General features: G+C 35.7%; 1 pseudogene; it reads left to right on the forward strand.

Moving 5' to 3' along the window:
- The first annotated feature begins 8,603 nt into the window (after window positions 1–8,603).
- Window positions 8,604–10,507, forward strand: LOC143405116 (endoplasmic reticulum chaperone BiP-like; annotated as a pseudogene).
- The last annotated feature ends 1,572 nt before the right edge of the window (window positions 10,508–12,079 follow it).

Raw genomic sequence — 12,079 nt, forward strand, 5'->3', positions numbered from 1 at the left:
TTTTATCCCTTACTCATAAAATCCATGCCTTTTCTGATTTATTTTTTTGATTTTGTGCACTATCCTATGTTTGTTCCAGTAAAACAGCTGAAGATCATGCTATATGGGGGGGCAGATGTGAGTATAATGTGTTTAGAATAAACATGAAGACTTTTAAAATCCTATCATGAAGCTTAAAGTATAAAATTCATTTAAAGTTTAGAATTTCACTCATTATCTATTAATTTGTTACTACCATAAATAAAATTTATAGTCAAAATTTTGATTTGCTTTCTAAGCCAATTCCTTACCAAACACATGTATTTTATGGGAAGGGATGAAGCTCAGTACTAGAGTGCTTGCCTATCATGCTTGAGGTCTTATGTTCAATCCCCAGTACTGAAAAAAATGAATAAATAAATACAGATTGTCTTTAGATTTTGTTGGGGGACATGCTAAATAATTTGAGTAACTCTCACAGTTGAGTATAAGAAAAAAACAGTTGATTTTTTTCAAAATATTTATTTTTTGATTGTAGCAGGATGCAATACCTTTATTTTATTTATTAATTTTTATGTGCTGCTGAGGATGAAACCTAGGTCACGCATGTGCTAGGCAAGTGCTCTACCTCTGAGCCACAACCGCAGCCCAAAGGTATTTTTAATATAATTTTATTTCTTTAGCTACCAGAATCATTGGTTTTATTCCAATGGTATCAGGAATTTATGGAGCTTGCAAACGTCATTCAACAGATTAACGAAGAACAGGACACAAAAAGGGTCAACAATGAAGACAACACATACCCAAACATTTGTATGAAAATCAACCAAACTCTTCTCAAAACCAAGGACCTTCTAAGACAATTGCTACCATCCAATTTTAAGACTCTACAATACCTGTCATTCATCTTAAGTGGTAAGAATTTTTATACCATCTTAACCATTTTTAATTGTACAGGGCAATAGTATATAGTACATTTATATTGTTGTGGTATAATTTTCAAAATGATTTTTAGGATGTTTTTATTATGTGTTGGGAAAGGGAGACATTGAATATATGTTCATGCAGCAAACATGGTTCTCTCAGATGCCTCCTGTGTGCCAGACTCTGGATGGGGAAACTACGATTAAAACACAGGGTTTCTACTATTTGTGGGCTCATCATATTGGGGAACAGACCTGTATATAACCAGAGTATATCATCATCCTTTTTCTTTTAGCTGTGCACAGCTTGCAGGCATGCATAGAAAGTTTTGGGGGTAGGGATAGAGCAGAAGAGGCAAAAGCCCTTGAGTTCAACTTTAAGAACTGTGTGATGATTTGGTAGAGAATGTGCAGAACAGCATACTAGGCAGAGGGTAACAGACATGGAGACACAAGAAATCATTTTGCATTTGGAAAATTTGATTTCATTAGGATACAATATAGCAAGCAGTAGCAGGAACTGTGCTACCCTTCCTAGAAGCCTGATAAGAAAATCTTACCTACCTGGCAGATGAGTTGATCATATTGTTTCTGTACTCACTAAGGAACTTGGCATCAGGAATTTTACATATTCAGATTTGCCTGCTAGACATTTCTGACAGCAATTCAGATCTCCTTTTTAATATTTTGTTTAAATTTATTTTGGGGGGGCTGGAGTTTTGGCTCAGAGGTAGAGCATGTGTAAAGCCCAGGGTCCGAAGCTCAGCACCACATAAAAATAAATAAATAAAATAAAAATTTTAAAAATACATATTTTTTTTAGTTTGAATCAGTTATACAAGACAGTAGAATGTTTTTAATCCATTGTACACAAATGGAGCAGAAATGTTCTTTTCTCTGTACATGATGTGGGCACATCTCATGTGCCCTCTTACATATACCTAAGGTAATGATGTTTGTCTCATTCCACCATCTTTCCTACCACATACCCCTCCTCTTCCTTCCCTCCCCTGTGGCCAATAAATGTTCCTCCAGCACCAAACACCCACTTATAGATCAGCATTTATTTATCAGAGAGAATATTTGGCCTTTGGTTTTGGGGGATTGGCTTATTTCATGGTATTCACCAACTCCATCCATTTACCTGTAAATGCCATTATTTTATTCTCTTGTAATGCTGAGTAAGAATTCATTATGTATATATATATCAAAGGTTTATTTTTATCTATTCATCTGTTGAAGGCCTCAAATTATTCCATAAAATAGAAAAGGAGGAAACCCTTCCAAACTCATTCTGTGAAGCTAGTATCACCCTAATACCCAAACCAGCCAGAGAAACATCAAGGAAAGAAAATTTCAGATCCATATCCTTGATGAACATAGAAGCAAAAATTCTCAATAAAATTCTGGAAAATCACATAAAAAACATATAAAACAAACAATTCACCATGATCAAGTTGTGTATTCCATGGTTGCAAGGTTGGTTCGATGTACAGAAAACAATAAATTTAATTTATCACACCAATAAACTTAAAAAGAAGAATTCTATGATAATATTAATTGATGCAGAGAAAGCATTTGACAAAACACAGCATCTTTTCATGTTTAAAACGTTAGAAAAAGTATGGGTACTAGGAACATACCTCAACTTAGTAAAAGCTCTCTATGCTAAACCTAAGGCTAATATCATTCTAAATGAAGAAAAATTGGAAGCATTCCATCTAAAAATTGTTCAATGTAATCCTTGCTTCTATAGCCAGAGCAATTAGATGAAAGAAATTCAAAGGAGTACAAATAGGAAAAGAAGAACTCAAACTATCATTCTTTGCCAATGATATAATTTTATAGTTGGATGATCAAAAAAACTCCACCAGAAAACTTCTAGAATAATAAATGAATTTGGCAAAGTAGCAGGATATAAAATCAATACCCATAAATTAAATGCATTTCTATACATCAGTGATGAATTCTCTGAAAGACAAATAGCAAAACTACCACATTCAATATATATATATATATATATATAGCAGCTTCTTTACCCATACACATAAAGCTAGTATCATCCTGATAGCTAAACAGTGCAAAGAGAGATTTCCTTGGATAGTCATAGAAATAACAAGCTGAGAGTGTTTGAAGTAAAACCAGAAAATTGATGGTGGCCATAGAATAGAGAGATGTTCATGAGAAAGAGTCATCTAGGCTAGAAAACTAGCTGTGGTGGCTGGGAGTGTGGCTAGTTTAAAAACACTTGCCTAGCACATATTAGATACTGGGTTTAATACTCAGCACTGCATAAAAATAAATAAATAAAATAAAGGTATGTGTCCATCTCTAGGTAAAAATTATTAAAAAAAAAAGAAAGAAAGAAAACTAACTGGGCAGTGAGAGAGAAATTGACAGTGCTTTTTCAGTTTCCAGTATAAGAAATGGGGAGTATATCCCACATACAAAGATGGAGCAATTTTTAGGGGTATTTTTCTTTCTTCTGCTACTAAGAGTTCAGTAGTTCCTTCTACTTACATGCATTTTATCCTAATATAGTGCCTTGAAACTCAGTTTGGTGTGTGGTAAGTATCATAATGAAACAAAGAATTCTTTCCCTAGACCCACCAAACTTGACCCTTGACAAACCCTTTCTAGTCTTCTACAGCCTGAGTTTTCTTAACCCTTCTCAAGTCATAGTAAACTACCATTAAAGACCTCTATTAGGCAAATCTCATACGTTTGATGTATTCTTCTTTTCAGGGTTGTAGAACATTCTAAAGAAAAGCTGATGGACTCAAAAAACTTGGGGTGATATTTGGACCCTGTCTCATGAGGCCCAGGCCTACAAACACTCCTGATACCATCTCCTCCTCCAATGCTGCATATGCCATTCAGGCCCTGTTGGTAGAGTTCCTCATTACCAACACACAGATGATCTTCGATGGGTCGCTAGAGTCACAAAATGTTCCATGTAGTACTTATGTTGTTGAACCTCGAGTGGGTAAAAGCCCTCCTTCCAAACCCATAATATCAACAGAACATTCCACAAAGTCACAATATTTTTCTACAAAGCAAGTGAGTTTTGACCATTATAGAATTGCATTAAATTTGTGATGTTTATGTTAACAAGTTAATAGTCTTTGAACTGTTTGTTTTGAGATGTGTTTTGCTTTTAGTTTAAAACTTTTCTTGTATCAATAGGATAGCCACACTGCAGATATTGAAATTGAAAATTTTGAATTGGCTACATCATTTGAGGAATCAGAATGCAAGCAAAATGCATTGGAAAAATGGAATGCATGACTCATTGGTGAGTGGTCATGTAACATATATGTTTGCATATTTCAAACCTTGCCAAGAAGTCATGATTAAAATCCAAGGTGATTGCTGGGCTTGTAGCTCAGTGGTAAAACGCTTGCCTCAGCATGTGTGAGGCCATGAGTTGGATCCTCAGAACCATATAAAAACAAAAAAATAAAGATAAAAATATTGTATCCATCTACAATTCTCATTCTTTAAAAAAAAAGGTAAATTAAGTTGAGGTTGGTTCAAAATTTAAGGTTTTATTAGTAAACTTTGCTAGCCATTGAGAAAGTTTAATGAACGTCTTTTAAATGAATATCATGCTTTGTTTATTTCTTGTGAAAGATATTTTGAAATTAATAAATTATTTCTGTTCTCTTTCTGGAATTTGTTTTCACCTTTACTTCTTTGTCATCAATTAAAGTCAAAGGAGAAAAAAGCTATACTTCTGAAACTCAAAAAAATATACTCCTAAAGTTTTTTGATGTCCCTTTACCTGTGGCCTAACTTTAGCACATTAAGCACACATGTTTTCCATTTTCTTGGCTCCAGTCTTTTTGTTCACTGTTTTTTGATTATTTTATATTAGTGAATGGTTTCTGGTAAGGGGGTTGAAAACCTTCCATTCATTACTGCTTCAGTAGAGCTAAATCCAAATTTTTCAACATATAGCAATATATGCTAAATTTGATATATTAAATTAATGAAATATCAATGAGTGTAGCCTGAGAAAGTCTGAAAACAAAGACAGTGCATTACCTCTGTGAAAAAAAGCACTGAACTCACTGATTCCATTTATCTGATTTGATCTTTTTTTTTTTTTAAGAGAGAGAGAGAGAACTTTAATATTTATTTTTTTTAGTTATCGGCAGATACAATATCTTTTGTTTGTATGTGGTGCTGAGGATCAAACCAGGGCCACACGCATGCCAGGCGAGCGCGCTACTGCTTGAGCCACATCCCCAGCCCCAATGATTTGATCTTATTAGCACTTCTATGTTATCAATCTTGGCCTCATTTAAGCCATAGCTAACAGTCTCAGGAAGGTAAATAATGCCAAGGGTCATGTCCCTAAATTATTGTTGATTTAGGATTTGAACCTCATCCTGTATCATTCCTAAATGTAACCTTGTTTTTCAGTCAAAGCAAATTGGATTTCCAGGTAGGTATAGTAATAACAATAAATAATTTTAAAATATTTGAAGTTTTCATCACATACCAGGTAATTCTGAGCCTTTTATTTAGTAGATCATTAACACCACATGTCAACATATATCCACATAGGAATTGGTCTTGACACAAGAAGGCAGGTAGGGCTAGTGCACTAGATTTTCCCAGGGCAGAACTGGAGCAGGAGTTGAGCCAGCACCCAGGCAGCTGGCTGCAGAGCCTGCACTCTTCATGGTGCTAGAAGTTCTGCAGGAATGTAAATATGTTCTGGTGTTTACCATCCAATCACAATGCCTCAGCTCCCTTCTATCAATGTGGAGAAGGGTCCAGGGCAGAAAATCATGTGAGCACTGCCTGGGAACCAGAGAAGAGAGGCCAGCAGCCTCAGGTGAAGACGAATGTCAGATGAGATGATGACTTGCAAGTGATGCTGGTATGCACCTGTCTGAAAACCACTGCCCAAGGATATGGGAGAAGGACCAGGTGGCAGGGATGAGGACTTTAGGCTATGAACATGGCCATTGGAAAGCCATCAGACCACTGGCAAGGCACACAGTTGTCTGAGGTTTCCCAGGAGGGAGATGAGGATCATGGCCACAGGGCTGCACCTTTCTAGTAACAGGAGCTTCTGGGGTACATTCAGCAAAGACAGAGTGTGAGGAGCTAGGGTTCTAGGTGAGAAAACAGGGACCTTGGTACCAGACTAGAGGAGAAAGAGAAGGAGTTAAATCTGGAGTCTTCAGGACCAGTAGCACAATGGCAATTTTGACAGCTCTTCAACCTTCCTTTGACCAGAGAATGTTGCCATGTATTGGTGGATCAGCTGGGAGAGCATCCAAGTCCTCTCTGGTGTGTTGCCCTCAGTATGGAAAGAATGTATCTGTGAAGCAGATTGATTGACAAGAAAAGTCCTTGGGATTCACGACATGAATTTGGTTGGTGTACAGAATAGTGTTACTGTTCTAGAGTTATCATTGTCTGCCTATTGAAATCAGGAATGTTCTAACCCAGAAAGTAATCATTCATGGGTAGTAAGTATATTAAAACAAGGTACTTCAGAAAGTGTTATTTTTTAAATTTTATGTGCTTTGTAGCTAATTGTTCTATTGATTTAGATAAATTTTAAAAAGTAAAGATTTAATTCAAAATGAGCCTTTAATACTGTATGGATTTTTAATTCCTCTGCATAGATGACTGAGAATATCATGTAGGAAAAAACATGTAAGGCTATATTTTTTGAGAGAGTGCCCATTTATAAATAACCACACTTCCTTATTAACCAAGCTCCATGAAATTAAAAAAAAAAACTCTTCTTTTTCAGATAACAAACAACTTGAATCATCATCCCAAAAGATGGATGATATGTGTAAAACCACAAAACCACTTAGTCTGAAATCTCATGTGGCAACAAATGATATACAGAGGCCTATGCCAAGCACCAAGATCAGACATTTCCATTTGCCTATAGATAGGTTCCATATTGCAAGCTCTCCAAATGAGAGAAACAGAAGAAATGTGGGAAATGTGAATTCAGACAAGTTTTGCCAGAATCTTACTTTTGAAGTACTTAATAGAAAAGATACCCCTACTACTGCTGGTTTCCAATTTAATGGCTTTGATCAGCAGATTACACAAAAAACTCAAGAACAACAATGTGAACCAAAGAACTTAACTGGCATGAGTGCAGTGATTGTGCCAAGTGCACTCCAGGAAAAAATCACAATGAACTTCAGGGTTAGTGGTGACCATTCCAGCGATGCCACACAGCCCAACACGCCAGCCAGTTCAGCAAGAGAGGCATCAGATAGACATTCCTCTCATTCTCACCATCTTGCTCCTGCAAGAGCACCCAGAATACTGCAGCCCCATCTTGGGACAACATTTTACAAACCACCTACCCTGACCAGCAAAGTCAGGGGAACTGAGGAGGGACCAGCTTCACCTTCAGCAGCAGTGTCTCCTAGCACAGCTCTTACTCCCCTGAGTCATGTGGAGCAATCTGTTCCAGAGGCAGACAGCACATCAGCTTATGCTTTGAAGGCAGCTGCTGAGCCTAAAGAGAACTGTGAGGAGGTTGGCCTGCCTGACATGAATCCAATGTGCCAAGGACTCAGGCTCAAAGAAATTGAAGAGTTATAAGACCTTGAAATTGAAATGCCACAGATTGTGTAGGGTTGTCAAAATTCAGTTTTTCTTTTTCTTGTTTCATTTTTTGGTATTGTGTTTATTTTAGGAAAGAATGTTGTGACAGAACCCTTTTGTATAGGATGGCCAAAGTGTGTATTTTGCCTTTTGGCTTTGTATTGTGTTTGCTAGTCATATAGAATGGTAGTGTTTTAGTCATATAGAATGATAGTGCCTCACTGGTATTGTCTTTAAATTCTGTGGTTTTGAAGTTGTGCATAAAATAAGTATTATAATTTTAAATTTCAAATGATTTTCTCTATATAATGATCCACGTAAATGAATCCTTAATGTATGGTATTGTTCTCAACAAATAGGGGCAATAGGGGAAAATGAGTTTTTTTTTTTGGAGCAAATCTGGTGCTGATTCATAAAATGCTTCTGAATGCAAGTACCTGAAAAATGTTGATTGGGTATGAATACATTTCTTCACACATAACGTTCTAGTGCATCTTTGACCACTTGTGCTGTTATAGTATGTTTGGAAGCATTGGCAATTCACTTAACTTTTTAATATTTACATAGTGGCCAAAATGCTTGTGAATCTATATTTAACTACTTGTCAATTTTTACATATGGTAGTCAATACAATTGTAGAAATAAAATGCACTTCAATACTAAAAAGTTTGAGACATTGGCATGCCGCAGTTTGGCTGCAGCAAAATAACCGGGGGGTGACAAACTACTTGTGTACGTTGATACAGAAGGAATGGGAGCCGTTTATTGTAGGACAGGAGCGGTATTTATACATTCCACACAGCCTAATTAACATAAACTAGATACAGTAGTCAACCAATAAGGAATCTCCATACTTAATGGCTCACTGGAGTTACTTCACAAACCACTCCCTCTGGCATTTTGCCAGGCGCCATCCAGACTTGTTTACAGACTGTAACATTGGCAGAGACAACACAGATAGACAGAGTTGAGGTGTCTCAGTGTGACAGACCCGTAACCTCTCTGCTCTTAGCTGCGGCCTGTTGCTGGATTGCCTGGTTCTTCTTGCTGTCTCTTTCTCTGGCTGCTGACTGAGAGCAAGAGGCCAACAGCTATGGCAAGATGAAGCTCTCTCTGGTAGCTGGGGTGCTGCATAGCAGCCCTGGCTGAGGATGAGGACAAGAAGGAGGACATGGGTACCGTGGTTGGCATCGACCTGGGGACCACTTATTGTTACATCGGGGTGTTCAAGAATGGCCATGTGGAGATCATCTCCAATGATCAGGGAAAATTCATCATTCCATCTTATGTGACCTTCACCCCTGTAGGGGAATGTCTGATCAGCGATGCATCCAAGAATCAGCTCACCTTCAATCCTGAGAACAGAGTCTTTGACACCAAGGGGCTCTTGTCTGCACTTGGAATGACCTGTCTGTGCAGCAAGACATCAAGTTCTTGCCTTTCAAGGTGGTTGAAAAAAAAAAAAAAACCAAACCATACATTCAGGTTGATATTGGAGGTGGGCAAACTAAGACATTTGCTCGATAAGAAATTTCTGCTATGGTTCTCACTAAAATGAAAGAGACTGCTGAGGCTTACTTGGGAAAGAAATTTACCCATGCAGTTGTTACTGTACCAGCCTATTTTAATGATGACCAGCAGCAAGCAACCAGACATGCTAGAACTATTGCTGTCCTGAATGTTATGAGGATCATCAATGAGCCTACAGCAGATGCTATTACTTATGGCCTGGAAAAGAGGGAGGGAGATAAGAACATCCTGATGTTTCATCGGGGTGGTGGAACCTCTGATGTGCTTCTTCTCACCATTGACAATGGTGTCTTCGAAGTCATGGTCACTAATACTGATACTCATGGGGTGGAAAAGACTTTGACCAGCATGTTATGGGTCAAGCTGTACAAAAGAAGACTGGCAAAGATGTTAGGAAAGAAAACAAAGCTGTGCAGGATCTCTGGCATGAAGTAGAAAAGGCCCAGCAGGCCCTGTCTTCTCAACATCAAGCAAGAATTGAAATTGATTCCTTCTGTGAAGGAGAAGACTTTTCTGAAACCCTGACTTGGGCAAAATTTGAAGAAGTAAACATGGACTGTTTCAGTCTACCATGAAGCCTGTTCAGAAAGTACTGGAGGATTCTGACTTGAAGAAGTCTGATGTTGATGAGATTGTTCTTGTGTGTGGCTCTACTCAAATTCCAAAGATTCTGCAACTTGTTAAAGAGTTCTTCAATGGTAAAGAGCCGTCCTGTGGCATAAACCCAGATGAGGCTGGTGTATATGGTGCTACTGTCCAGGCTAGTGTACGCTCCAGTGATCAAGATACAGGTGACCTAATACTTTTTGAAGTATGTCCCCTGACACTTGGAATTGAAACTGTGGGAGGTGTCATGACCAAGCTGATACCAAGGAACAATGTGGTACCCACCAAGAAGTCTCAGATTGTTTCTACAGCTTCTGATAATAAACCTACCATTCCAATCAAGGTCTATGAAGGTAAATAAGCCCTGACAAAAGACACCCACCTTCTGAGTAGATTTTATCTCACTGGAATTGCTCCTGCTCCCCAGGGGGTCCCTCAGATTGAAGTCACTTTTGAGATAGATATGAATGGTATTCTTTGGGAGACAGCTGAAGACAAGTGTACAGGGAACAAAATTGACTGACAACTGAAGAAATTGATATGAAGTTTGCTGAGGAAGACAAAAGACTCAAGGAGTGCATTGATACTAGGAATGAGTTTGAAAGCTACACTACTCTCTAAAGTATCAGATTGGAGATAAAGAAAAGTTGGGAGGCAAAGTTTCCTCTGAAGATAATGAGACCATTGAAAAAGCTGTAGAGGAAAATATTAAATGGATGGAAAACCACCAAGATGTTGACATTGAAAACTTCAAAGCTAAACAGAAGGAACTAGAAGAAATTGTTCAGCCAATTATCAGCAAACTCTATGGAAGTGCAGACCCTCCCTGGACTGGTGAAGAGGATACAGCAGAAAGAAAAGAGTTGTAGACAGTGATCTGCTAGTGCTGTAATATTGTAAATACTGGACTCAGGAACTTTCATTAGGAGACAATTGAGAGAACTTAAATCTCGAATGTACTTGGAATCTTCACCTCAGAGTGGAGTTGAAAATGCTATAGCCCAAGTGGCTGTTTACTGCTTTCCATTAGCAGTTGCTCACATGTGTTGGGGTGGAGAGAGAGAAGGAATTGGCTATCTTAAAAACTTGATATAAAAATGTGGGTCAGGATGTATGTTCACCTCAGAAATGTTCTATTTAATGATTTGGTCATGCACATCTCGTGTAGGAGTGTTTTTCTACCATAAGTCACACCAATAAACGTTTGTTATTAAAAAAAATACTAAAAAGTTTGGAACTGTCAAAAAATAAAAATTTATACAGATAAAGCTAAGGGAAAAAACACTATCAGAAGCATTAAAACCATCTAAAGCCAAATAACTAAACTATATAATTTAAACTATATTTATATATAATATATTATGTATTATGTATTATATATATTATATATTACATATTATAGAATTACAATATATGATATATTATAAGTCATTTATATATAATTATAATATAATCCATATATTTTATATATTATATTAATATAAATTAAACAATAATATAATAATCATATCATTATCTTATTAATAATAGAAATTATATTATTATATAATTACATTACAATAAGTAATATAACACAATTTAATATAAATTTAGATATATTATATGATAATAATATGTTATATGTAATATAATAATGTATATTTATATTTTGTTTATATATTATTATATGTGTATATAAAATATGTATTTCATATATTATAAATGATTTTATTAAATATTTATAAATCATATATATTTTTATATATATATACATAAAATTTATATAATATATGATTTATATCATATATATACTTTACATATATATTTACAAATTAATATAATTTATATGTAAGTATATACATATATTATATATATATAATTTATATAAATATATTATATATAGATATATGAATATATAACATATAGTTTATATTATATATAATTTATATTATTATATAAATTATGTAATATATAATATAATTATATATTAGTATTTATTATTTATATATATATATTTAATATATATATAATTTATATATATTATATGTATATATAATAAAATAATAATATAAATTAATATAAATGAGAATGTTATATGAATATTTCTATCTATTTTCTCTTGAGATCACGTGGGTTTTGTTAAAACCATTCCTTTTGGCCAGGAACAGGGATGTATGCCTGTATTCCCAGTAGCTCCAGAGGCTGAGACAGGTGGATCTCAAGTACAAAGCTAGCCTTAGAACTGGAGAGGTGCTTAGCAACACTGTCTCTAAATAAAATTCAGAATAGGACTGCAGTTATTCAAAACATTACAAAGATTGCAGAATCACATCGGTTACACATCCACATTTTTACATAATACCATAATAGTAACTGTTGTATTCTGCTACCTTTCCTATCCTAACCAAGAAAAAAATAAAATAAAATAAAATAAAAAATAAAAAAAAAAAACAGACCAAAAA

The sequence above is a fragment of the Callospermophilus lateralis genome, chromosome 7, assembly GCF_048772815.1.
Source record: "Callospermophilus lateralis isolate mCalLat2 chromosome 7, mCalLat2.hap1, whole genome shotgun sequence".
Taxonomy (NCBI): domain Eukaryota; kingdom Metazoa; phylum Chordata; class Mammalia; order Rodentia; family Sciuridae; genus Callospermophilus; species Callospermophilus lateralis.